Source organism: Euprymna scolopes, chromosome 6 (genome assembly GCF_053919585.1).
Source record: "Euprymna scolopes isolate OS-2025 chromosome 6, ASM5391958v1, whole genome shotgun sequence".
In the NCBI taxonomy this organism is placed as follows: Eukaryota; Metazoa; Mollusca; class Cephalopoda; order Sepiida; family Sepiolidae; genus Euprymna; species Euprymna scolopes.
In genome coordinates, this window is record NC_136487.1 from 7,270,892 (window position 1) to 7,298,289 (window position 27,398).

General features: G+C 30.6%; 1 protein-coding gene across 4 annotated transcripts in view; it reads right to left on the minus strand.

The window, feature by feature from the left end:
* The window catches only part of LOC145277484 (uncharacterized), a 351,446-nt gene that overhangs the window by 87,206 nt on the left and 236,842 nt on the right, over nucleotides 1–27,398 (minus strand). Inside the window, exon 1 of one of the 4 annotated variants that reach the window (XM_080128866.1) lies at nucleotides 6,275–6,993. The exons of the other annotated variants lie outside the window; for them this stretch is intronic. The gene's annotated coding sequence lies outside the window, so the exon portion shown is untranslated. Of the gene's footprint in view, nucleotides 1–6,274; nucleotides 6,994–27,398 lie in introns of those variants that run through there. 4 annotated transcript variants of the gene reach the window in all.

A 27,398-nucleotide genomic window follows, 5' to 3' on the forward strand; every position in this document is an offset into this window, starting at 1 on the left:
AGTGTTCCCCAGATGATGCAGCCTTGATTTCTGAAGTCACGTCGTGATTGGAGGACCAACTTGGGGTGTTTTACCAAAACGGTCTCCAGAGCTGCATCAAACGATGAGAGAAATGCATAACTCTGGGTGGTTCTTATGTAGAGAAAGACTAATAACTGTGCCAGGTTTTATTGCTCTACTGCTATGGGAAGTGGGCCAAGGGAATTACTTATTGCACGCCCCTCGTATTAGCCTTCTCGATTGCCGCGCAAACAACTTCATGATTGTTTGATAATTGGGGAATTGTTGACTCCCATTATTTACTACACTGTTGTAGATTTTCCAAAAATTACGGGTTCCTAATTTCTGTGGTTTCACTATATTCTCTCTTAGCTTTCGCTATTTCTCTCTTACAATTACTTCTAGCTTCTATAAACTTCTTTCTGTTTGAACTGGACTTATGTCGGTTAAATTTGCGGTACGCATGCTGCTTTTGAGCAATGGCAGCTGCACAAGTAGAAGTAAACCATTGGGTAGAGTGAGGCTTGCTATAGATTTTCCGCGTGGGAACATGTGCTTCAATTGCAGTTTAGTGGTTACATTTAAATTCTGAAAAAACAACAACATATAGGCACACATTCGAATTAAGAATTTATTGTTTGACAAAAGGCATATATAGAAGGGGTTATGTTGATCCCTGAAAGTATTACTTCAATGAATATCTCAGGATCTTTCATCTGATTTCTTATCAGTGTCTTATCTCGATTATATATATATATATATATATATATATATATATATATATATATATACTGAGAGAGAGAGAGAGAGAGAGAGAGAGAGAGAGAGAGAGAGAGAGAGAGAGAGAGAGAGAGAGAGAGAGAGAGAGAGAACAAAAAAGTTTACTGAAGCCTATATACATTTGAATGTATTAAAGAATGATAGAGTGGTGTAAAAAAAAATTATTTCATCGTCATAAACATTATCGTTCTCCCCAATTATAACTGTAGTCAAAACACTTGTGATATTGAAGAAACCTTTTCGTCGTTTGATAATATTATTTCCTTTGTGTTTTATCGATATGATTTTTGTTATTTTCAGCTTAGGATTTTCTAATATTAATATTTTAGCAATGTTTTACCGATTTTCTGTTTTTTTTTCTGATCCATTAACTAGTTCCTAGTTGGCGCATTAGATAATGCTAAAGGTTATGGAATCAGTTATGTTTGTTTCAAATCTTAATTTATCTTTAGTGTTTGATTACACAGTAACAGAATTGGGAAATCTCGTATAAGCCCGCAATTCCACCTTAACTGTTGAAAAAAAAAATAACAAATTGTGTTCAAATAATTGTATGTAGTCGATTATAATAGGTGTGGTTCAGCACAAAAAAAAAAAAAAAACTAATACTGTTGTGAAAAGTAAGATCCTAAAATTTTACCTAATTATTAATTGTTTAATAGCAAAATAACAACTTATATTCAATTAATCGAATAAAATGGTTGTTTTCAATAAGTATTGTGTTTTAGCATTAAATCACAAAAAGGGTTGATACGCCTAAGTAGGCAAACAAATCTACTACTATTAGTAAAAGTATTAGCTAGCAATTCCATTTTATCAATAGGTAAATTAGCAACTTGTGTTCAACAATTCGTATACAATAAATCATTTACGACGCGTATTATGTTTTGCTATTAAATGAGGGTTGATGTGCCGTAAAACATACGAAAATAATCCAGTTGGTAAAGATATGATAAAGACAATAATTCCGTTGGTAAAGAAACAATTTCACTCAAGCCGTGAGTCAAATAGAAACTTGTGTTTAACTAATAGTATACAATGAATGGGAACGGATCAGTGGTTAACGACACGGACTGACAACCTGGGCATACCAAGTTCGAATCCAGTTCGTTTCTACAGAAACACTTTAGTGATGTTGGCAACCATCATGTGATACATCTTGTAAGTACCTGATGTCTTTCTAGAAAGAATTCTAATTAGAAAGATATCAGAGAAACCAATGCCAACAACAGCATCCTCTGATTCATACGGAATGGATGAACGACAGAATAAATCGTTTAAAAAGGTATTGTTTGTAAGCAAACTCCAAAAGAGTTTTCTTATTATTGTAATCATTGGTGATGAGTAATTTATTTATTTATTTGTTTGTTTGTTTGTTTGTTTGTTTATTTATTTGTTTGTTTATTTATTTGTTTGTTTGTTTATTTATTTATTTGTTTGTTTATTTATTTATTTGCTTATTTGTTTATTTATTTTTTTATTTATTTGTTTATTTATTTGCTTGTTTATTTGCTTATTTATTTATTTGTTTATTCATTTATTTGTTTATTTTTTTATTTATTTATGTGTTTATTTATTTGTTTATTTATTTATTTGTTTATTTATTTATTTGTTTATTTATTTGTTTATTTATTTGTCTATTTATTTGTTTATTTATTTGTTTGTTTATTTATTTGTTTATTTTTTGTTTATTTATTTGTTTATTTATTTATTTGTTTATTTATTTGTCTATTTATTTATTTGTATATTTATTCATTTATTTGTTTATTTATTTGTTTATTTATTTGTTTATTTATTTGTTTATTTATTTATTTGTTTATTTATTTGTTTATTTATTTGCTTGTTTATTTGCTTATTTATTTATTTGTTTATTCATTTATTTGTTTATTTTTTATTTATTTATGTGTTTATTTATTTGTTTATTTATTTATTTGTTTATTTATTTATTTGTTTATTTATTTGTTTATTTATTTGTCTATTTATTTGTTTATTTATTTGTTTGTTTATTTATTTGTTTATTTTTTGTTTATTTATTTGTTTATTTATTTATTTGTTTATTTATTTGTCTATTTATTTATTTGTATATTTATTCATTTATTTGTTTATTTATTTGTTTATTTATTTGTTTATTTATTTGTTTATTTATTTATTTGTTTATTTATTTATTTGTTTATTTATTTATTTGTTTATTTATTTGTTTATTTATTTGTTTATTTATTTGTCTATTTATTTGTTTATTTATTTGTTTATTTATTTGTCTATTTATTTGTTTATTTATTTGTTTATTTATTTGTTTATTTTTTGTTTATTTATTTGTTTATTTATTTATTTATTTGTTTATTTATTTATTTGTTTATTTATTTATTTGTCTATTTATTTGTTTATTTATTTGTTTATTTATTTGTCTATTTATTTGTTTATTTATTTGTTTATTTATTTGTTTATTTTTTGTTTATTTATTTGTTTATTTATTTATTTATTTGTTTATTAATTTATTTATTTGTTTATTTATTTATTTGTTTATTTATTTATTCGTTTATTTATTTATTTGTTTATTTATTTATTTGTTTATTTATGTATTTGTTTATTTATTTATTTGTTTATTTATTTATTTGTTTATTTATTTGTTTATTTATTTATTTATTTATTTATTTGTTTATTTATTTATTTGTTTATTTATTTGTTTATTTATTTATTTATTTGTTTATTTATTTATTTGTTTATTTATTTGTTTATTTATTTATTTGTTTATTTATTTATTTGTTTATTTATTTATTTATTTGTTTATTTATTTATTTGTTTATTTATTTATTTGTTTATTTGTTTATTTGTTTATTTATTTGTCTATTTATTTGTTTATTTTTTGTTTATTTATTTGTTTATTTATTTATTTGTCTATTTATTTGTTTATTTATTTATTTGTTTATTTATTTATTTATTTGTTTATTTATTTATTTGTTTATTTATTTATTTGTTTATTTGTCTATTTATTTGTTTATTTATTTGTTTATTTATTTGCGGACTGTTTTCTTCATCTTCATTGTTGTTGTTTCACGATGTTTCAGATAACTATTCATCTGGCCTTCGACGGGATAGGAACGCTGAGTATCTTAACTGTATCCTCAGTAATTACTACCTGCGAGGCCCGTGGCGCAGTGGAATTGAGTCTCTGCGGTTCCAAGTGAGCATTTTCTGAAGATAGTGGTTTCAATCCTACCATAAGCCGGCCAAAACATGGTGAGACAACAGCAACTATTGAAGACAGTATTTACTGAGAATACAATTAAGAGATTCAGCATTTCTATCTCGTTGCGGTTAACCACCTGAAGATGGCCAGAGGAATAGTTGGCTGAAACGTCGTGAAACAACTATAAAAATGGGGATAACAGTCCGCAAATAAATAAATAAATATCCAAAAGGGTTGATATACCGTAAAAAAGAAACTAAAACAATAACATTGGGGAGAAGTATGGACTCATAATGTCAGCGCCTGTTGAATTTGTCGTGAGGCTGGGTATCGTGTTAAACTACACGAGGCCCCAAAGTTGAAGAGTTTTAGAGAATATGACCTTATCTCATCGTTGTAATTACTACCGAGTCCAGTCTGACCAAAAGGTGTGGTAGTACTTGTCAAAGTGTGGGTGAAATAGAACCTATAGTTTATAGATTACTAGCAGTTCAGCCCGGCTTTGCTTGGACCCTATATACTGTTCATAACGTTAAGTGCATATGTATACATATATTAAAAAGTTTGACTCCTGTCCAGGTAACCTACATCTAAAATTTTAAGTGTTTATATTCAAAATTGGCGGAGAAGTTTGGTAAAGTCTGTAAAGGTCAAATTTTTCAACTTTCTCTTGCCAGCTAAATTTTCGCCCAAAACTAATTAAAGAACTTGCTGCTATCTGAATACTCTTTATGTAAAATTTCAAATGTTTAGACTCAAAATTGGCTGAATAGTTTGCTAGAGACCGCAAAAGTAAAACGGATTCAAAAGATTTTCCCAAATCTCAATCTGTCTTATGTCAAATTTTGAGTCTGTAGATTGAAAATTGACAGAGTTATTGTGTAGAGAAATGTACACACACACACACACAATTTCACTTTTATAGATATACTAGCATGGGTGCCCGGCGTTGTGGTAGTAGGAAGGCAGGCTCGAACCCGTACCGCGAAGGAGGAAAAGAACAGGGAAAAACGTGACGTCTTTGCTGTTACGACCACCGCCAAACCGGAAGTCACGGAGGTTTAAATTAAGGCTAGACAATCGAAAATATCGGTGAAAAAAGCGACCTCTTCCTGTAGAAAAGTGCCCAGTGAAGAAATTAATGTTTTTAACCAATTTTTCGGTATTTGTCCTCTGAAGGGTCGAGCTTCAAAACGATACTGATCTTGTGAAAATTCGTCGCCTCTGTCGAAAGTTTTAGGCAGACATGCAAACATACATATATACATTTATATATTGGTAGCTCAAATTTTCGACTCAAACCGATTAAAAAGCTTACCTATCTCTCAGTACCTTTTATGTAAAATTTCAAATGTTTAGACCAGAAATTGTCTGAGTAATTTGGTAGAGACCCCAGAGGTCAGTTTTGTTTTTTTAACTTTGACCCCTATTATGACCCCTTATCATTTATTATTTTGGGCTCAAATCAAGTTATTAAGTTAGATCCATGTCCAAGGAACCTATATCTAAAATTTCAAGTGTTTAGATCCAAAATTGGCGGAGGAGTTTGGTAGGGTTCTCAAAGATGAAATCGTTGAACTTTGATCCCTTAACAGCCAAATTTCTGCCCGAAAACAAATTACAAAGATTTCCCCAAATCTCAGTACCCTGTATATCAAATTTAAAATATGTACACTGAAAATTGACAAGGTTATTGTGTAGGGAAATGTACACAGACAGACAGACAGACAGACACTTTCACTTTTATAGATATACTAGCATTTCGGTTCGGCGTTGCTCGGGTATTTGGAGGTGTATGCTGAGCAAAAAAAAAAAAAAGGTCAATTTTTTTTAACTTTGACCCCTTAAAATTTATTGTTTTGGGCTCAAGTCAAGTTATTAAGTTAGATCCATGCTGAAGAACCTATATCTAAAATTTCAAGTGTTTAGACCCAAAATTGTCGGAAGAGTTTGGTAGAGTTCTCAAAGGTCAAATCGTTGAACTTTGACCCATTAACAGCGAAATTTCTGGCCGAAAACCAATCACATCGATTTTCCCAAATCTCAGTAACTTGTATATCAAATTTCGAGTCTATAGACTAAAAATTGACAGAGTTATTGTGTAGGGAAATGTACACAGACACACAGACAGACACACAGACAGACACCCAGACACCCAGACACGTTCACTTTTATAGATATATAGATAGATATATTTATTCATAAAATATTAGCCTACGAAACAAACAAGTCATTCTTATAAAAATTATACGCGATAAAATGATCTAACGCAGAGTTGATATGCTATAAACTCAAAGTTTATCTTACCTTTAAAAGGAGAAAAGGTTCCTTTCCGAAATCGTTAAAGAAATGGCAATTTTCAACTGGAAATAGTTAATATTAAAAACTTTCTAATGTGTAAATAATGAGTCCCGGCGTCTTCTGGGATAGATAATTCTGTTTTATGCGGGGCAAATCGAAATGCGTGTTTGTGCGTGGAACTATCCCAATAAATACACATTCTCAATGGCGGTGTACAAACGAGCATAATAAATAAACACATTTCTGTTATATTTACACCTTTCGTATACAAAGGTGTGTGTATCCGCGTCGTCACGAATAAACTTGCCTCTCATACTAATCGGTCGACACCCAACGAAATGATAAAAGTATTTCTGAAACACGCACCCAAAATCGCATTCATTTTAAATATGCATTTGCAGTATCATTCCTGACGACAATACAAAGCAGAAAGGCTGTTCACCATTTCATACAAAATAGCAACAACGTAAAATATCATTGCTCAACGATACACATCGTGCCACGTGATCATCATTAGAACTTCTTGTAATAATCCATGATGGCTTCTCACTAGGAAATAACTGTTGATAACAAATGAACGTTTCTATCATTTGGATAAATCGGACTAATGTTCTCAGCATAAGTGGTATTTACACAAAGTTTCGGTCGATGTAACCTCCGACCTTCTACATGAGTGTAAGTAAGCATGTTTGGTAAAGGAAAGTAAAGGGGAGGGGGTTTAGCTCTGCACTTCCGAGTTTTTTTTTTTTATTCAGATTAAGTTGAACAAAAAAAGAAAGTACAGTCAACGAAAATATCAAACAAAACACTGAAGGGCACTATTTCTGTATTATTACTATAAAAAAGGAGACTGAAGGTTTTATTAACCTATTAAGTAATTATAATTATGCAAAGTTTTATGAAACTATCAACCAATAATAAGTTTTTAAAAGCCTAAAATTTACGCAACTAAATTTGCCAATAAAACATAATTGTTAAATCACGTATTATCCCGTGTTGTCTATTTTGAAATTTGAAATTTTAACAAAATATTTTATTTTTCGTATAAATGATTTTTATGTATCATTATGTAGCGTCGGTACTTATCTTGTAATATCCAATATATATATATATATATATATATATATATATATATATATATATATATATATATATATATATATATATATATATATGAGCAAACAGTTAATGAAATATGTTAAAAACACTTTGAAATGAGTTAAAACATATTTAATCTGAAAAGGAAACACTAGATAAATGGATAGTCCTTAATCCGCTGAGTTTTTAAGAAATACTTTCCTTCTCATCAGAGGGTAGGAATTAGCAAAATGCGGGATCGGATTTTGCATGCAGAAATATTTGATGAAACAACAAGTAAGTCAAAGATCTTACTTGAAAACAAAAAAGTGAAGCAGAGGGAATATGGTGAAGAAAAAGGGGATTACACATGAATGGATAGTCTGGTGGAAGATAAAAAATCTAGTGACGGTAAAATCCAAATGTAAAACTTCAAGAAAGTTAAAAAAATTTCCATTTGTACAAGTAAAGTCCAAGGAAATCCCGTAATTGGAAGAAAATGGTCCATAATAATCCAAAGGCAGAAATCCATGGAATAATTCACAAGGAAAAAAGAAAAGATTCCAATAATATTAATAAAAGAAAAATAACATATGCTTTTCACTCTACTTCGGAGACATAAATATAAATAAGAAAGATCAGGGAAGAGAAAGAGGAGAGAAAAAAATGATGATAAAGTTAAATATAAAATATAAAATAAAATAAAGTGAAACAAAAGTCAAAATGACCCAGACAGGAAATGTTAAAGGCGCGAAAAAAATATATATAGGGCAAAATAATATAGGTCAACTGAAATGTACAGGTCATCACTTAAATAAATGTCAGCAAGAGGTGTTAGACGACACTAAATGGAAAATAAATAAATAAATAAATAAATAAATTAATAAATAAATAGAAAATAAATAATAAATAAAGAATAAATAAAAAAATAAAATAATAATAATAATAAATAAAAGATAAAAAAATAAAATATAAAATAAAAAATAAAAAAAATAAAAATAAAAAAATAAAATAAAAATTATGTAAGGGGAGAGGATGGCCGGTATCTGCAAATTCAAGGAAAAAAAATTAAGTAAATGCATATAGTAAAATATAAGTAAATATGCATATAGTAAAATATAAGTAAATATACATACAAGATATGAAAGTGTGGGTAGTTTTTTGTTTTCAAGTAAGATTTTGACTTACTTGTTGTTTTATCAAATACTTCTGCATGCAAAATCCGATCCCGCATTTTGCTAATTCCTACCCTCTGATGAGAAGGAAAATATTTCTTCGAAACTCTGCGGATTAAGGACTATCCATTTATCTAGTGTTTCCTTTTCAGATTAAATATGTTTTTAACTCATTTCAAAGTGTTTTTTAACATATTTTATTAACTGTATGCTCATATTATAAGCTCTATTTCCTATTCGGTTTTATCGAGCTTTTACATCTGGCTAAGATAATTTTATAAATATTAATTCTTTAATATTTATAATATACTTTAATATTACCATCTTGGATCATTTTGGTAAATTTAATTGTAATTTTTATATATATATATATATATATATATATATATATATATATATATATATATATATATATATATATATATATATATAAGGATCGTTCCAAAAGTAAAGCCTCCTGCTTTATTAAGCCGAACAGGTGAAGAGTTATGAAGACGGAAGTAGTACCATTGGATTACGTTGTGCTCCAAAAATTATTTTTATATAGTCATCGCCATTCTCAGTGCACTTTTGCCAGGAATTCAATGACGATGAATCTCTGCTTCTGACACACGAAGATGACAGGGGTTGCTTTCTTAGAGCCTCACACCGTCAATATCTGAAACAGGGAGATGAAACATTCTGGTCACGAATGCATAAGTTCAGTGATTATAACAATGCAATTTGTCATCTCTTCCAATTTATTAGGGCGGAATAAAAAGTAGGAGACATTACTGCGGAACTACCCTCGTGTATATATATATATATATATATATATATATATATATATATATATATATATATATATACTAGCAAAGATACCAGTGCTTTGCTGTACGCTTGGGAACTCGCGCAACCTACACCGACCTTAACATTTGACTTTGACCTTGAAAAATAATGTACACCGTCTCTAGGTCAAAAACCATCATCATGTCAGGTTTAGTCATAATCGGTTCAGTAGTATTGGCTGTAGGAGTATATATGCATATAGTATGACCTTGATATTTGACCTTAACCTTCAAAAATGGTGTGCACCATCCTTAGGTGGGGGACCATCATCATGCCAGGCTTGGTTATGATTGGTCCATTTTTGGGGCCGTAGGAGAGTTGTACACACGCACGCACACACTTACACACAGACACACACATACACACAGACACACAAACACACACACACATACACGAACGCTACTACTTTAAGAAATGTATGAAATTTTACGTCAAAATCGCACAACATTTTAAAATTCTAACGGCTGAATAGTATAAAAATGACTCATTACATGTGATAAAGGTATTACATATTTGGAAAAAAAAGTTTAAACTAAATTGAAGACTTAGCATTTGTATACGCTGACTTACCGCTGGAAAACAAACTAATGAACTTACTTTAAATATAAAATTGGAAAAAAGAGGCCCACCAGCTGTTTACCATACAATTATTTCTGAGATTTAAAAAACAGAACAACTCTTAAAATCGGATGTACTGCTCAAGATACAACTTTCTCCCTCTTTCAATATATATATATATATATATATATATATATATATATATATATATATATATATATATATATATATATATATAAAATTATTTTATACACCTACAGTCACTAGGGTTTCACGCTTACACAATCACCAGTGCAAGAGATGAGGATCATTGCTGGTTGAAGGATTCGAACCCGTCAGGAAGTCACCTTGGGCTCTATTTGCAGGGAACATACCCCAGGGCCGTAGTTCACCGTCACAAAATTTAGCGAAATTTTAAACATTAATGAAGTTTAAGACAAACGATCTTTGAGTGATCAAGTAACAGGATGTCACGATCCCGCACACAAAGCTGACCGACATTTTTAATTTCACCGGACAGTGTTCAACATTAAGATTTTTTTTATTTCTTAAAAAGGCAACAATAACTATAAATGATAAATATTTATTTATTATTTAAAATGTTTTCTGTTCACGCAATCATGAGTGCAGGAGATGACGATAAACGCTGGTCGAAGGATTTAAACCCCGACACAAAGCCACCTTGGTGTGTGTGTGTGTGTGTGTGTGTGTGTGTGTGTGTGTGTGTGTGTGTATGTATGTGTTCGCGCGCGCGTGTGTGTGTGTGCGTGCGTGCGTGTAAGGAAAACTCTAACCCTACATGCTCAGCGAATTTTTATTCTACAGACTTGAAATTTTGTATATAGGGTATTCAGACCCGTGGAAAAATTTTAATTGGTTTGGGTCCGGAAGAAAGGGCTGCTAAGGTTTTAATATTGAACAATTGGTACTTGGGCTGATCATAGGAGTTTTATCTGTTTCATGTCTGCGCATGCGCTAATCGTTCCCATGATAGTTGTATTATGTAAAATATAAGGAGGTTTGAAAACACGTTTTAAAGAACGTGGCAAGCTGGCCTAATAGTTATCATACTTGACTTATTGTCTTAAGGTTTTGTTTCGATCTCAGCCCGAGTTTTTTTTCACTAACAAGAACTGAACTGTTTAGAAAACCCCCCATAATACTTGCATGCACATGTCTTGTTTCTGCATGAATTAAAATATATTTATGCGCAGTTATCATATTTCACGACCGAGCAATGCAAGCGGCCTATTAGTATATATATATATATATATATATATATATATATATATATATATATATATATATATATATATATATATATATATATAATGTAAACATCGAGGTTTCTCTCTGGGCCGAAATACGAAAGCAAAGGGGCTCAGAAGAAAAAAAAAAAAATAAGAGATCACGTTGCCAAGAAATTCACCATTTCAAAATTAAAATATATCACATATAGTATATGGAAAAGGCTCGGTAGCAGTTCAAATACAGGTTTATAACGTTAATGGATTATCGATAAAACGTTTTCAGATAAGTCACATTTATTATCATTGTTATATGTATACGCTTAAATATGTTATTTTAATTTATGCAGAAGAGCAGTGGATGGAGGCGTTGTCTATTGTTCCAAGTCAATCCTACCCAAAACAAATCAGAGGATTAGTTGGCCAAAACGTGATGAGACAACAGAAACTATGGAAGGCAGTAATTACTGGGGATGCAGTTAAGTAACTCAGCATTCCTATCTCGTCCCCTGAAGAAGGCCAGTGGATGAGTTGACCGAAAAGTGGTGAAACAACTATGAAGATGAGGATAACAGTCCGCAAACAAATTAATACACAAATTATGAAGCCTCATCTCAAAAGATTCCAAAAAAATAAAATAATATATAAAAATGTATATGCAAGTATATACTATGGTCAATGTCAACATTTAATTTTTTCTGACTCTTCACCAGTGTTTTTTTCTGACTAAAAACAAACCGAAAGTGTTCCAGAGATTTAAATATTGTTTATATCGAGTTTTAAGTCTGCAGAGCAAATATACAGGTGTTTGATAGAAACGTTTCGCAACACAGGGACAAAGTCACACACACACACACACACACACACACACACACACACACACACACACACACACACACACACACACACACACACACACACACACACACACGCGCGCGCGCGCACACACATACACACACATATAAACATTTCAGTGTGTTTGAACGTTTTCATCTTAAAGTTTACACAATTATGCACGATGTAGAAACTGAATTAAGGGTAATAGTTAAATGAAACCAATAATATAATAAAAAAATGAACAATTAATTAATGAGCGCTCGTTTTTCAAAGCGATTTATAGAAGTTAATTAACGTTCGTGAAGTCGCTCACATATCCATGACTAAGTATATTAAGAAGCTAGTTTTAATAATTATTAAATAGTCAAAGTATGATTTTAATGCCAATGTCAGAGCGAAAAAAACAACTCAACTTCATATATATATATATATATATATATATATATATATATATATATATATATATATATATATATATATATATATATATATATATATATATATATATAAATATATATAAATATATATAAATGTGCGTCACATTTATAGTTCCTGCCCGGAATGGGTAGGATTTTAATATTGTTCCCTTTTCACCCGCGTATGGTCTATGATGTTTTTTTTTTGTTTTAAAAAAAAAATTATCCTAATGATGTCCCCTGCTATAGGAACGAAACGTCGATCACCATTTTATAAATTCTTCAGTTTTTCTTTCTCAAAACAACATAACGTCAATCATCGCTGGTACTTTTATTTTATTTTTACTTATATATATATATATATATATATATATATATATATATATATATATATATATATATATATATATATATATATATATATATATATAAAGTTGAGTTCTTTTCGGCTTGTAATTAGCTCACTTTGCGCCGTCTAGTGTGGAAGTAAGCAAAAGGGGTAGACGATTTTTAATCAAATCAAGTCGGGAATGACTCGAGGAAATTCTAGCTGCGTTGCTCAAGAATTATAGACGATAAATTTGTCAACTTAATTCTTTCTATATTTCAGTTAATGAGAAGGAACCTATCGCCATACATTCCATTAAACAAGCCTATTGTACTTATATTAAATAGAATACTTAATATAAGTATCAGTTTCGTTTTTTTTTTTTAATGGAGAGTAGATTATGCATTGTGGATGCATTGTCGGCAGCTCCCATAACTCTCGCTTCTCCTAATTTGTCTCTCAGTCCTCGTTTGGAACGAGTGATTTTTCTTGAAGAAAAAGCCGTATTCTAGGTCGGAAGAATTTAACGTTAGCAGTAGCCTGAGATGTCGGAAAATTTTCTGTTTCTATTTCTATCCTTGTAACCATGTCACTAGTAAGAGTGCTGGAGGTAATTTTTTCTGGGTTGACGTTATCCGCCTGATAGTCAGGGACCCGAACTTTGTACTAAGCAAAAAGAAGGCCGTCCTATCAGCAGGTGTAAAGTACTGGGGCTGCAGTATTGCCATTTAGTGAATGGATTCTGGACCATGCAGTAGCTTCTGGTGGGGCTTCTCGATGCTATATTAGTGGGTAATTGTTACGGCTTTACCTTATCAAAAGCAAACAAAAATATTTCTTCACTTCTTTTTTTTTCTTTAGTTTCCCTCTCTGGGTTACTCTAACCAAGTCTGTCGACCTATTCCACAAATCCTAAAACTCTGTCATGAAAAATCTCTAGAAAATTAAACCCAGAAGCCCAACTTCCAACGTATTTCTCCTTCTTTGACATCTACGTTCCAACCTTCCAAATAGTAGAAATACAATTACGGGAGACCAAACCTGACCTATTATTCCTAAGGGAAACTGCCATTAGACCGACTATTTCCCTAGATGAGTTTGTAATTAAAAGATATTCTAGTTTAACATTGAAATCTGACCCCCAAGATCAACATGGGCATGGAATATGTGATTACATTAGAGATGATTTTCCATGTGATAGGGACATCTCCAGAGAAGACGCTAAATTATGATAGAGACATCTCCAGAGAAGACCATAATATATGTGCTTTCAGATTGCACTTACTAACACCACTGCGTTTATATTTACCCTCTATCGCCCCCATAACAGCGGAGTTAGTATATTTAAGAGCATATTAGAGAAAATCTACCACATCCTGTCCGCTCATTCTTCGGATAACATTCACGTCTGTGGAGACTTCAATGTTCACAATGTGGAATGGTTAGCCCACTCAAACAAGACAGATGATGAGTGGAGGTTCTGCTACGATTTCTCCATTGCTTATGACCTAACTCAGATTGTTCACGAACCCACATATATGCCGACACTGATGGTCAATATGCAAGTCTCCTACACCTTTTTCTCTTGATCTGAGCTATGTTCGTCTTCTGTTCTGTCCTCATTGGGATCTTCTGACAACTCGGTTGTCTCCGTTAAGATAAAAACACAATGTAATAAGTCCTCCGACATATCTCTCCATTGTACAATATATCGATACTCTATGGCTGACTGGGATAGCTTTCATACATTTATATCAGATCTACCTCTTCAATCCATGTTTAAAAAGAATGTGTCCTGCATAGTATTAGACCTAGCTGAATGCTTAATTGTAAGTATAAACAGATTCATACCCCCCAAAAAATTCCAGCAAAAACCTAACAGTCAACCGTGGTCCTCTCCAGAATGTGCTCCTACCATTACGCACAGAAATCACTATTTCCATTGCTTCCAACGTAACAGATATACTGAGACTAAAGCCGCTTTCAGGACTGTTAGCAACCATTGTAAAAAAGTAATAAAGAATGCAAGAGAGTTGTATACTCAGTCCATCAAGTCCTGAATAGAAGAGCATGCTCTATCCCAATCATCATGAATGGACCTGAAGTAATCTCGTCAGCATCGGAGAAAGCCAAACTCTTTGCCAAAACCTTTGCAACAATCACCCCACATATTTCATCCTTTGTCTGAAACAGGCTATGCGACATACACATATCTGTGCGCGATGTTGGCAAGCTAATCAAAAACCTCGAGTCCAGTAAAGCAACTGGCCCTGACAGCATTCCTATTATAGCGCCTAAAAAGCTTCAACCAGAACAAGTTCCCATACTTACAAAGCTATTTAAGTGTTGTCTTGAGGAGAATTGCTTCCCAACAGCCTGGAAAACCTCATCAGTATGCTCCGTATTAAAAAATTTAGGTGATCGGTCATCTCCCTCTCAATACAGACCAATCAGTCTCCTGTGCGTCATGAGTAAGTTGCTAGAATCCATATTAAATAGAGAAGTAGTCAACCAGCAAAAATAACCTTAGTGACATGCAATATGGTTTCGTTCTGCTAGATCTACAGCTCATAAGATTAGCGAATCCCTCGACGGAGGCTTACTTTCTAAGGCAATTGCCCTTGACATATCAAAAGCTTTTGATAGCGTGTGGCATAAAGGTCTACAAAATCTCCAGCTACACCAATGATCTCCCAAATCACATTCTAAGATCATTTGTAGACATTTATGCTGACGACACTACCATCTATGGCAACAATTCAATAACAACCAAGTTCTCTGTAATTCTCTCTCTTCTGATCTTAAGCATGTGGTGCAATGGGGTCAGAGGTGGTTGGTTAATTTTAATGTATCTAAGACCAAACTTCTATCTTTCCATCATCGACGCTCTGATCCAACGTCTGGCATCAATTGAAATGAATGGCTCGCATCTTGAGGAGGCTCCATGTTTTGACAAAATTTTGAGTTTGACCTTTACTCCTGATCTGAGATTGAATATGTTCATCAAATCCGTTGCCAGGGCTGCTGGGAAAATGGTGAGATCGTTCTATCGTTCCAGTAGATATCTCACTACTGATGCAATTCTCTACATGTATAAGAGCAAAGTGCGTCCAAGGAGGGAGTACTGTTGCCACATCTGGGCAGAAGCTGCTAGAAGAGACTTTGCGAGCCTGTCTCTGCTTTATCGTTATTTTCATGGCAAGTGCTCATCTGACCTCCAATCTATGGTCCTCCCCCCGGCCTGACTTTCACGAGAAACACTCGTCTAGCTGAAATCACTATCAATAATTTTCCTCACTCTTTTTCTGTGTCTAAACCTATAGGTAGATTCCATGAACAAAACCTCTTTCTTAGAACTGCACGCCTGTGGAACTCTGTTCCATCTTCCTGCTTTCCAACTGACTACAATCTGGTTGTCTTCAAATCCAACGTAAACAAATTCTTGATGAGCCATACCCTTAAGTAATCTAATTTACCAAATTTCCACTACTAACGATGACTGACATGTTCCCCATGACAAATGCACGCTCATTAACCCGTATCCTCGAGTGGCATCCGGGCCTTGATAAGTGGTGCCTCCTTTGTAAAAAAAGAAAAAAAGCATCTATATATTTATAAAAGTGAGAATGTGTGTGAGAAATAATTCTCAACTTATATCTTCAAAAAATTTTGACTTACAGAATAAAGTCTGATATATTCAGACACGTGGAAAACTTTTTAATTGGTTTTCATCAGAAATAATAGGGCTGCTAAAGGATCCAAATGGAAACATTGGTACGTGGGGGGAGTCGTCGGATATTTATCTGTTTGTCAAGTATTTCATCAATGCGCATGCGTGAATCGTTAACCTGACAGATTCTATATGTTAAGAATAAGTAGGTTTGAAAACACTTTTTAAAACGTGTCAAGCTGGCCTAATGGTTATCGTACTTGATTCACTGTCTTTAAGTTTTGGTTTCAATTCAAGCTCGAGTATTTTTTTTTACTTACAAGTAGTGAACTTATAAGTATTGAAATTTTTTTTTCAGAATAAATATTATTACATAACAATTTTTATTACATAATAATTTTTATAACATAACAATGTTTATTACATAATAGTTTTTATTACATAATAATGTGAGTTTCATAAGAATTTTTATTACACAATAATGTTTATTACATAATATATGTAACTACATAATAATTTTTATTACACAATACTGTTTGTTTCATAAAATTTTTTATTACATAATAATTTTTATTACATAATAATTTTTATTACATAATAATTTTTGCTTTAAAATAATTTTCTTACATAATATTTTTCTTACATAATAATGTTTCGTACATAATAATTTTCGTTACATAATAATTTTTATTACGTAATAAATTTATGAGATAATAATTTTTATGACATAATAATTTTTATTACGTAATAATTTTTATTGCACAAACTTTGTTTCATAATACATGTTATTACATAATAATTTTTATTACACAATAATTTTTATGACTGAATAACTTTATTACATAATACTTTTTAATACATAATAATTTTTGTTTCATAATACTTTTTATTAAATAATAAATTTTGTTTCATAATAATTTTTATTACATAATAATAATTATCACATAATAATTTTTTATTACATAATACTTTTTAGTACATAATAATTTTTATGACACAATAATTTTTATGACATAATATTTTTTACATAATAATTTTTGTTTCATAATACTTTTTGTTTCATAAAAATATTTATTACATAGTTTAATTACACAATAATTTTTATTACATAATAAATTTTATTACATAATAATTTTTATGACATAATAATTTTCATTGCATAAGAATTTGTGTTTCATAATAATGTTTGTTGCATAATAATTTTTATTACATAATAATTTTTGTTTCACAATAATTTTTGTTACGAAACAATGTTTGTTTCATAATAATTTTTATTGCATATTAATTTTATTACATAATAATTTATATGACATAATAATATTTAATACATAATAATTTTTATTACACAATAATTTTGTTTCATGAAAAGTTTTATTACCTAATAAGTTTAATTACCTAATAAGTTTTATTACATAATAAAATTTATTACATAATAATTCTTGTTACATAAAAATGTTTATTACATAATAATTTTTAGTACATAATAATTTTTGTTTCATAATAATTTTTATTACATAATAATTTTTAGTACATAATAATTTTTGTTTCATAATAATTTTTGTTTCATAATAATTTTTATTACACAATAATTTTTATTACAGAATTATTTTGTTTCATAATAAATTTTATTACATAATAATTTTTATTACATAATAATTTTTATGACATAATGATTTTTATTACATAATAATTTTTGATTAAATATTAATTTTTGTTTCATAATAATTTTTATTAAATAATAATTTTTGTTTCATAATAATTTTTGTTTCATAATAATTTTTGTTTCATAATAATTTTGTTTCATAATAATGTTTGTTTCATAATTTTTGTTACATATTAATTTTTGTTACATAATAAATTTTGTTACATAATAATTTTTGTACATAATAATTTTTGTTACATATTAATTTTTGTTATATTATAATTAGGTTTAGTCGCAAAGAACTTTATAATACGAATCAATTGTAAACAAATATTTTTGGAATACGTGAATCTTTTTTAATATATGTACAACAAGATTCTGTTAAATATATAGAAAATAAATTACTGTTGATTATTAATTCTATCTCTACTCACTAGGGATTCTTCCTGTGGTGTTCTCAATAAGTCTTCCCAGATTTCGAGTACTTGCCACCTCATTCTACAACCTTTCCAAATGAATTTGCATCATTGTATCAGTCACTTGCCATTTATTTATTTCTCACAATTATCATAGGTCTTCCCTGGAATTAGGGTAGCAATACGTCTTCCCAAAGTCCGATATCTCTTCGTACTCATCCAGTGGAGGTCGGCTTAGTGCTTTCTCTCCTCGGTCTTTCAATCTTCCTTGCTTGTTCTCGACAATCTGGTGCGGCGCCAGTTTATGCCGACACTACAATGTTTTTTAAAGTTAATTTGCAATTTCATCGGCTATTATTTTCATCTATATAATATTTACAATTTCAACGACTATTATTTCAATCTATATAATATTTACAATTTCATCGGTTATTATTTTCATCTATATAATATTCACAATTTCATCGGCTATTATTTTCATCTATATAATATTTACAATTTCATCGACTATTATTTTAATCTATATAATATTTACAATTTCATCGGCTATTATTTTCATCTATATAATATTTACAATTTCATCGGCTATTATTTTCATCTATATAATATTTACAATGTCATCGGCTATTATTTTCATCTATATAATATTCACAATTTCATCGGCTATTATTTTCATCTATATAATATTTACAATTTCATCGGCTATTATTTTAATCTATATAATATTTACAATTTCATCGGCTATTATTTTCATCTATATAATATTTACAATTTCATCGGCTATTATTTTCATCTATATAATATTCACAATTTCATCGGCTATTATTTTCATCTATATAATATTTACAATTTCATCGGCTATTATTTTCATCTATATAATATTTACAATTTCATCGGCTATTATTTTCATCTATATAATATTCACAATTTCATCGGCTATTATTTTCATCTATATAATATTTACAATTTCATCGGCTATTATTTTCATCTATATAATATTCACAATTTCATCGGCTATTATTTTCATCTATATAATATTCACAATTTCATCGGCTATTATTTTCATCTATATAATATTTACAATTTCATCGGCTATTATTTTCATCTATATAATATTTACAATTTCATCGGCTATTATTTTCATCTATATAATATTTACAATTTCATCGGCTATTATTTTCATCTATATAATATTCACAATTTCATCGGCTATTATTTTCATCTATATAATATTTACAATTTCATCGGCTATTATTTTCATCTATATAATATTTACAATTTCATCGGCTATTATTTTCATCTATATAATATTCACAATTTCATCGGCTATTATTTTCATCCATATAATATTCACAATTTCATCGGCTATTATTTTCATCTATATAATATTTACAATTTCATCGGCTATTATTTTCATCTATATAATATTTACAATTTCATCGGCTATTATTTTCATCTATATAATATTCACAATTTCATCGGCTATTATTTTCATCTATATAATATTTACAATTTCATCGGCTATTATTTTCATATCTACTTATTTCTTCCTTTAGTTAATCCGTATGTTACGCTTTGAAACGCAAACTGCTTAAATAAAAGGTCAAATACGCGGAATCACACTTAAAAAAACCCGGAAAATTCGAAAGAAAAAGGGGTCAGAATGGGTTGATTGAGTAAATATTGTCACTTACAATATGGTTTTATTGTTTGTATTAAACTATGTAGCACAATATGACTTTCTAAATATTTATTAGTACTTATCAATTTATTTAATCTGGGTCAGTTCTCTACTTAAAATACAATGGACATTATTTTCATAGAAATAAACTCATATTTGCTGCGTGTAATTGGGTTTTCTGCCGAAAACATTTTTTTTTTCACTATCCAGAATAAAATCAGCTTCATCAAAACATATTTGTTGATTAAATATGTTTATTATTCCGTAGAATTTATACGAGTCCTGCTAGTTTCATCATAATATGTGACCCAAATTGGTCATTGCTTATCTAGTAAAAAAAACAAAGATGTCTTCTTCGCGTAATATGGATTATGATAAACATAAGAAGGAAATCTTCAGCAGAGAAGGAGTGTATATTTGACAAATGGGAGAGTCGTCGGATCACTTGAAAGAAAAAAAAATAATGCGTGGTAGGTTTTCCTTATTTTTTCTTTCGACTTCTAACCCCAACTCTAACCCTAACCCTAACTCGCAAAATACTCGAGGCTGAACAGGTCAAGAAAACAGCACCTGTCCAATTTACAAACACATCGTGTTATTTCTTTTTATGTTTTAACTTATTTTTTTCATTTTTCTGTTCAATTTGCTTTTCGTGGGTTGTAAAGTTTTGCTTTCCATTTAAGGTATCGAATGGCTGAAGAACCGGATTATCTCCCCTTGTGAGGCACGTGTTCGTGTCTGTTTGCTTATGCGCCCACTTAATACTCATACGTTATCAGACATAGAAACTTGACATTTTATAAGCATCATCATCAACCTGATGTAAAAATAGGATGGGGTCATATAGATATGTCGGCAAAAAAAAAAACAAAATCAAACCAAAACAAAACAAAAAAACATATATTTGCAAATTTGCCATTAAATAAATCGTAAGAGTTGATGTGCCGTTTAAAAAGACAAACAAACCAATTAATGGATGTTTCTTCGTGTTGCTCGGGGAAACAAACGAGTAAAAAAGAATTTCAAAGGAAAAAGAATTAATAAAAATGCGTAAAGGAAGAAGAGAAATAAAGAGAAAAAAAGGTAAAAATGAGCAACAAAAAACAAAAAACAAAACAAAAAAACAAAAACAAAACAAAACAACAAAAAAAAAACAAACGTTCGAATATTTGTTTTGCTTTTGTTTTATTCAACAGATGATAAAATGAAGGTCATCTTTAAAATATCAATGTATGATAGACAGTCTTGGCTGCGAGACAATTTTTAGCACTTGATTTATAAGCGGTAACTCGACATATACTTCACCGAAAATACATGATAATTATATACGATACGTATAGCTGCCCAGTTGAAAACACAAATATCATCCATATCTAACGTTAAAAAATCAAAAATACTGAAAGCACTTAGTATAAAAAATAAACAAACAAACAAACAAACAAACAAACAAACAAACAATAAAAAACAATGTAAATTTTGAAAATAATAGTAAAATTTTGAAGTATTTAGGTACGTAATCATCTAATATATATTTATATAATATTTATAATATATATATATATATATATATATATATATATATATATATATATATAGGTATATATATATGTGTGTGTGTGTGTATGAACACACACACACACATATATATATATATATATATATATATATATATATATATATATATATATATATATATGTATTGTAATGCAAAGTTATAACAAAAAAAAAACCTTATAAATTCTATAGGATCTTGTAAAGTACACTTTGAAACCATTTATTTTAGGCACGTTCTTAACACGTTAAAAAACGTATATATATATTTTACACACGAGACGCTTCACTAGTTCAACAAATTTAAATATTACTTTAACTGAAGCAGATAAAAGCATCCAGATTTTAAACAAACAATAATCAAAAACTGCCTGAAGACGAATGTTGAAACTCAGTCGAAAGTACTTGCACCCCCTTCAAAAAAACACAGATGTACCAAGACGACTATGGAACTTTCTTGCACAGATTCAACCGAGAAAAAAAAAAAAAAAACGACAATCAATTGATAAATTACAAAGAAAGCTCGTTAAGCAAGAACATTTCGTGCTATTCAGCAATACTAAATACACAATATATACACTTGTGCCCGATATTATTCATACCCCCCTTGAAAATTGAGTTTATTAGGTGTAACTTTTGTAAGAATTTATTGTTTACGTCCATATTGATACATATTCTTAATAAACCTCTTCTGATCATGTTCGTCATTTTAAAATCTCGGGATACTTGTAATAAAAGAAATATACAGCTATTTATAAAATCTGCAATGTTCAAAAATAATCATACCCCCTTATTTTTTCAGTATTAATCGAGTTTCTGACTGTTTGTTTTCTGTTTGATTCTTATTTTGAATGCTTTTATACAACCTTTGATTAATTTCATTTCGTTTTTTTGCATTTTGCAGAAATTAAAATGATATTAACTGAAAACCAATAAAAGAATAAAAATTATTAGAATGAGGAAGAAAAAAGAGCTTAGTAATGATCTTAGGACTAAAATTGTGAATTCACATAAGGATGGTTTAGGTTACAAGTCAATTTCCAAGAAATTTGAGGTCCCTACAGCAACAGTACAGAGCATCATCAAAAAATTCCAGAGCCACCACACAACAAACAACTTGATTGGTAGAGGAAGGAAAAGGAAACTGTCTGCTAGAGCCACCAGGAATATTGTAAGAAGTGTTAATGCAAATCCAACCACCACTAATAAGGACATTTTAGAAAATCTGGAGTCTTCTGGCATAAAAATATCAAGGCAAACATTGCAAAGGACTCTGCATGAAAATGGTCTGAAAGGAAGAAGACCAAGAAGGACTCCATTGCACACCGGAAAACACCTTGCAGCACGTCTAAAGTTTGCTAGGACCCATGTGAATTCTCCAGAGTCCGTTTTCTCAAGTATTTTGTGGACTGACGAAACAAAAATTGAATTGTTTGGCCATATGGATGCTTCTTGCGTTTGAAGGAAGAAAGGAGAAGCTTACAACCCAAAGAACACCATACCCACGGTGAAACATGGTGGTGGTAGCCTAATGTTTTGGGGCTCCTTTTCGGCTAGTGGTCCAGGTAGTTTGGTCAAGATAGATGGAACCATGAAGAAGGAGCAATATTTGGAGATACTCCAGAAAAACATTAGACAGGATGCGGAGAAGCTCCATTTAGGACCAAACTGGGTCCTTCAACAGGATAATGATCCAAAACATACTGCCAAAATAGTCAAGAAATGGTTTGAGGATAATCAAATTAATGTTTTGGAATGGCCTAGCCAGAGTCCCGACCTGAACCCTATCGAAAACCTCTGGCACATATTGAAAACTGAGGTTAAAAAGCGGAAACCTAGAAATTTGAGGGATTTGGAGAACTACTGCATTGAAGAATGGTCAAAAATCAGTGTTGATACTTGTAAAAACCTTGTTGATAAATATCCCAAACGGTTACAGGCAGTTATTAAGAATAAAGGACATGCTATTGACTATTAGTAAGAGAGGTATGAATAATTTTGAACTAGTGCCATTATTGTTTTTCTTTGTATAATGTTTCAAACTTGCATAATTTATTTATTTGTTGAGTTTAAATTAAATGCTTATGCTTGATTTATTGTTTGAAATCCCTTTAATATTGTCTACCTTCTGGTTTGAGCAATATTCTTATAGAAATCTCAAAGATCCGAGGGGTATGAATAATATCGGGCACAAGTGTATATATATATATATATATATATATATATATATATATATATATATATATAAATTCAAAGATGGCGTAATAAATAGAACATTAATTGCAGCTTCTCTCTCACTTTTCGGATTTTGTAATCATGCCCATATGCATTTATTTTCTTTTAAAGTTGATGTGCCTTTTCTTTTGATGTACTAAGGGCGCAATAAATTTAATAATTGACATAGTTTCAGGAATAGGTGCTACTGTGCTACTCTAGTCGCACTGACAGCAAAACAGTACTGTACGTGAATGACTATATATATATATATATATATATATATATACATTTTATAACTTACTAACTAACTATACCTACGTATTGAGCACTTTTGAAGTAAATACTTAAAGTTTACGCATAAATCTATACTTTCGTATATTAATTTTATGTGAGTAAATTAAGTATATATATATATATATATATATATATATATATATATATATATATATATATATATATATATGAGCAAACAGTTAATGAAATATGTTAAAAAAACACTTTGAAATGAGTTAAAAACATATTTAATTTGAAAAGGAAACACTAGATAAATGGATAGTCCTTAATCCGCGGAGTTTCGAAGAAATACTCTCCTTCTCATCAGAAAGTAGGAATTAGCAAAATGCGGGATCGGATTTTGCATGCAGAAGTATTTGATGAAACAACAAGTAAGTCAAAGATCTTACTTGAAAACAAAATAAGTTAAGCAGAGGGAATATGGTAAAGAAAAAGGTGATTACACATGAATGGATAGTCTGGTGGAAGATAAAAAAATCCAGTGACGGTAAAATCCAAATGTAAAACTTCAAGAAAGTTAAAAGAATTTCCATTTGTACAAGTAAAAGCCAAAGAAATCCCGTAATTGGAAGAAGATGGTCCATAATAATCCAAAGGCAGAAATCCATGGAATAATTCACAAAAAAGTGTGTACAAGGAAAAATATTATTAATAAAAGAAAAATAAGATGTGCTTTTCACTCTACTTCCGAGACATAACTATAAATAAAAAAAAAATCTGGGAAGAGAAAGGAGAAAAAAAAAAGAATGATAAAGTTGAATATAAAATATAAAATAAAGGGAAACAAAAGTCAAACTGACCCAGACAGGAAATGTTAAAGGCGCGAAAATATGTATAGGGCAAAATAATATAGGTCACTTAAAAAAAAAGAAAAGATTTTACTTGTTGGGCAGGCAAGTAAGTAGGAACAACACAGTCATTTGTTAAAGTGTAGAATAGTTAACAGTGGAAAAATTGTAAACAATAACAAAAATCTACAAATACCTGATACCAAATGCAGTAGAATTTAAGTATCTTTTATACGGGTTATAACTGTGTTTACGTTTTTTTTTATTTCATTTCTTTTATTAATAGTTGTCTTTATTGTCGCTTAACCATTAGGGACTTTAATCTTGAAAAATTGTATATAATATGTCTAACTACCATTAACTCTAAATTTTGGAGTGCAACTCAAACTTAGGGTTAGTGGTAGAATAAATCATTTGTTTCCAACTTGAAGAATTAAGCCTCTTTAATTAAATTAAGCGTTCAGCTGTTTATTTTTTTAATCAGTGTGTAAAGACCACTCTGAGTGACATAACTTGAAATTATGAAAACAAAAACAAAAACAAAAACAAACAAACAAACAAACAAACAAAAAAGCGTATGTATATTTTTTTATTATTTTGTACTGTTGTTTGTTGCGTTTTACAAATTTCAGCTAGTAACTTTTCTACACTTTAACTAAGCGAGAAAATACTTATAAATTAAGTTGGGGTGCTTAGAGCGTATTTTAAACTATAGTGGCTGTAACCCCACCCTCAATAATATGTACTTGGACTATGTGATTTTGTGGAGAGTAGCCGTCAAAGATGCGTTAATGTCGACCGATTAGTTATACAAAAAAGAAAAAAACTGTAAAAACAAAAGTTCGTAGGCGCGAACGCTAATTCGAAAAATGGGGTTAATTAAACTCAAACGCGATAACAAGTCGGCCACGATAACGTGTTTTTGGAATTGGTTTAGAATTAAATCTTATAACGCGTGATTGAATAAGCGACCAAAATAAAATTGTAACACGGCTGATTTCCTCTCTCTCTCTCTCTCTCTCTCTCTCTCTCTCTCTCTCTGTATCTCTCTGTCTTTGTATCTCTCCCTCCCACTGTATTCCCCTCTGTCTATGTGTCTCTCTCACTATAGCTCGTATTGGATTGTGTAGTGGACTTTCGGTCAGCGTTCAAGTTGTGGATAACTTGACAAAGACTAAAGTTACCTCTCATGAAAGAGGAGAACTATTATTTTTGGCACAATGGGAGATTCCATTGTGCACACATGGGCCAGTCTATTCTTTGGATTGTGATTGGCTGAATTTTGGATGGCTACGGTGTCACCAGCTTGTAACGGTGGATATATTTATTGTATCTTTCTACTATTTTTGCATTGCGGTGGTGGAGCATTTCCTCGCGGTGTTGTGCCGCTGACACCCATTCAGGATGAGGCTTGTAGAGGATTGGCTGTGAAGGGATGGAGTCACGTAGTCGACGGTGAAGTAATAATTGAGCCGGTGATAGGCCAATGCTTTGGATTGGGGTATTCCGATACTGCAAGATGGCCCGGGCAACACTGTCATTGTCCTAGGAACCCTGGGGGCCTGTGTTTCCTTTCACAATCCTCTTTGCAGTTTTTTTGATTATTCTACATCCCCCCTCTTCCCCCCACGAGTAGGCTGGGTTGTATGAGAGGTGTATCTCTCTTTTAGGCCTAGTTTGTTGTGTGGTAGTAACCTAGAAAGAGCTCGGGGAATCCTTGATGATCGAAAGCGTGGGGATATATGTGTGGTTTGTTGTTGGGGTTTGGTTGCTGTGTATGTGCTATTACAGGGAGACAGTGGGAGATGCAAGAATGTAGTATCGCTTGAGGGAATTGTTGGTCCTAGTGTTGCACTTGGTATTGGGGTTGGTGCAGGCTTGAGTTCGCATTTTCTGAGGAAACGGCGGTTCCTAAGTGTGATCCTTCTGGATCCGTTAACCCTAATTCGGTATCAGTTTTTTTGATTATTCTACAGCTCGCTGGTCGGTGTAATCTTCAAGTTTGTAAGAAAAGAAAATACGGTTTAAGTAAATAAAGACGGAAATAAATAGAAAAATGGAGAAATAATGAAGAAAGGAGTGAGTGGAATTCTCTGTATCTCTATCTCTAACTGTCTTTCTCTCTATCTCTTTCTCTCGCCCTCTCTCCTCCCCTCTTCCTCCGCCTGTATCTCTCTCTCTTGCTTGCTGGTTGATGTAATCGGCAAGTTCGTAAGAAAAGAAAATACGGTCTAAGTAAATAAATAAAGACGGAAATAAATAGAAATATGTAGAAATAACAAAGACGGGAGTGAGTAAGACTAAAAGTTGTTCGTAATGTAATGTATAGTGCTCACCCAATCAGTAGGGGCGGATTTTGATAAGGGAGACATTATTATATATAAATAGGAATATGTGAAAGATAT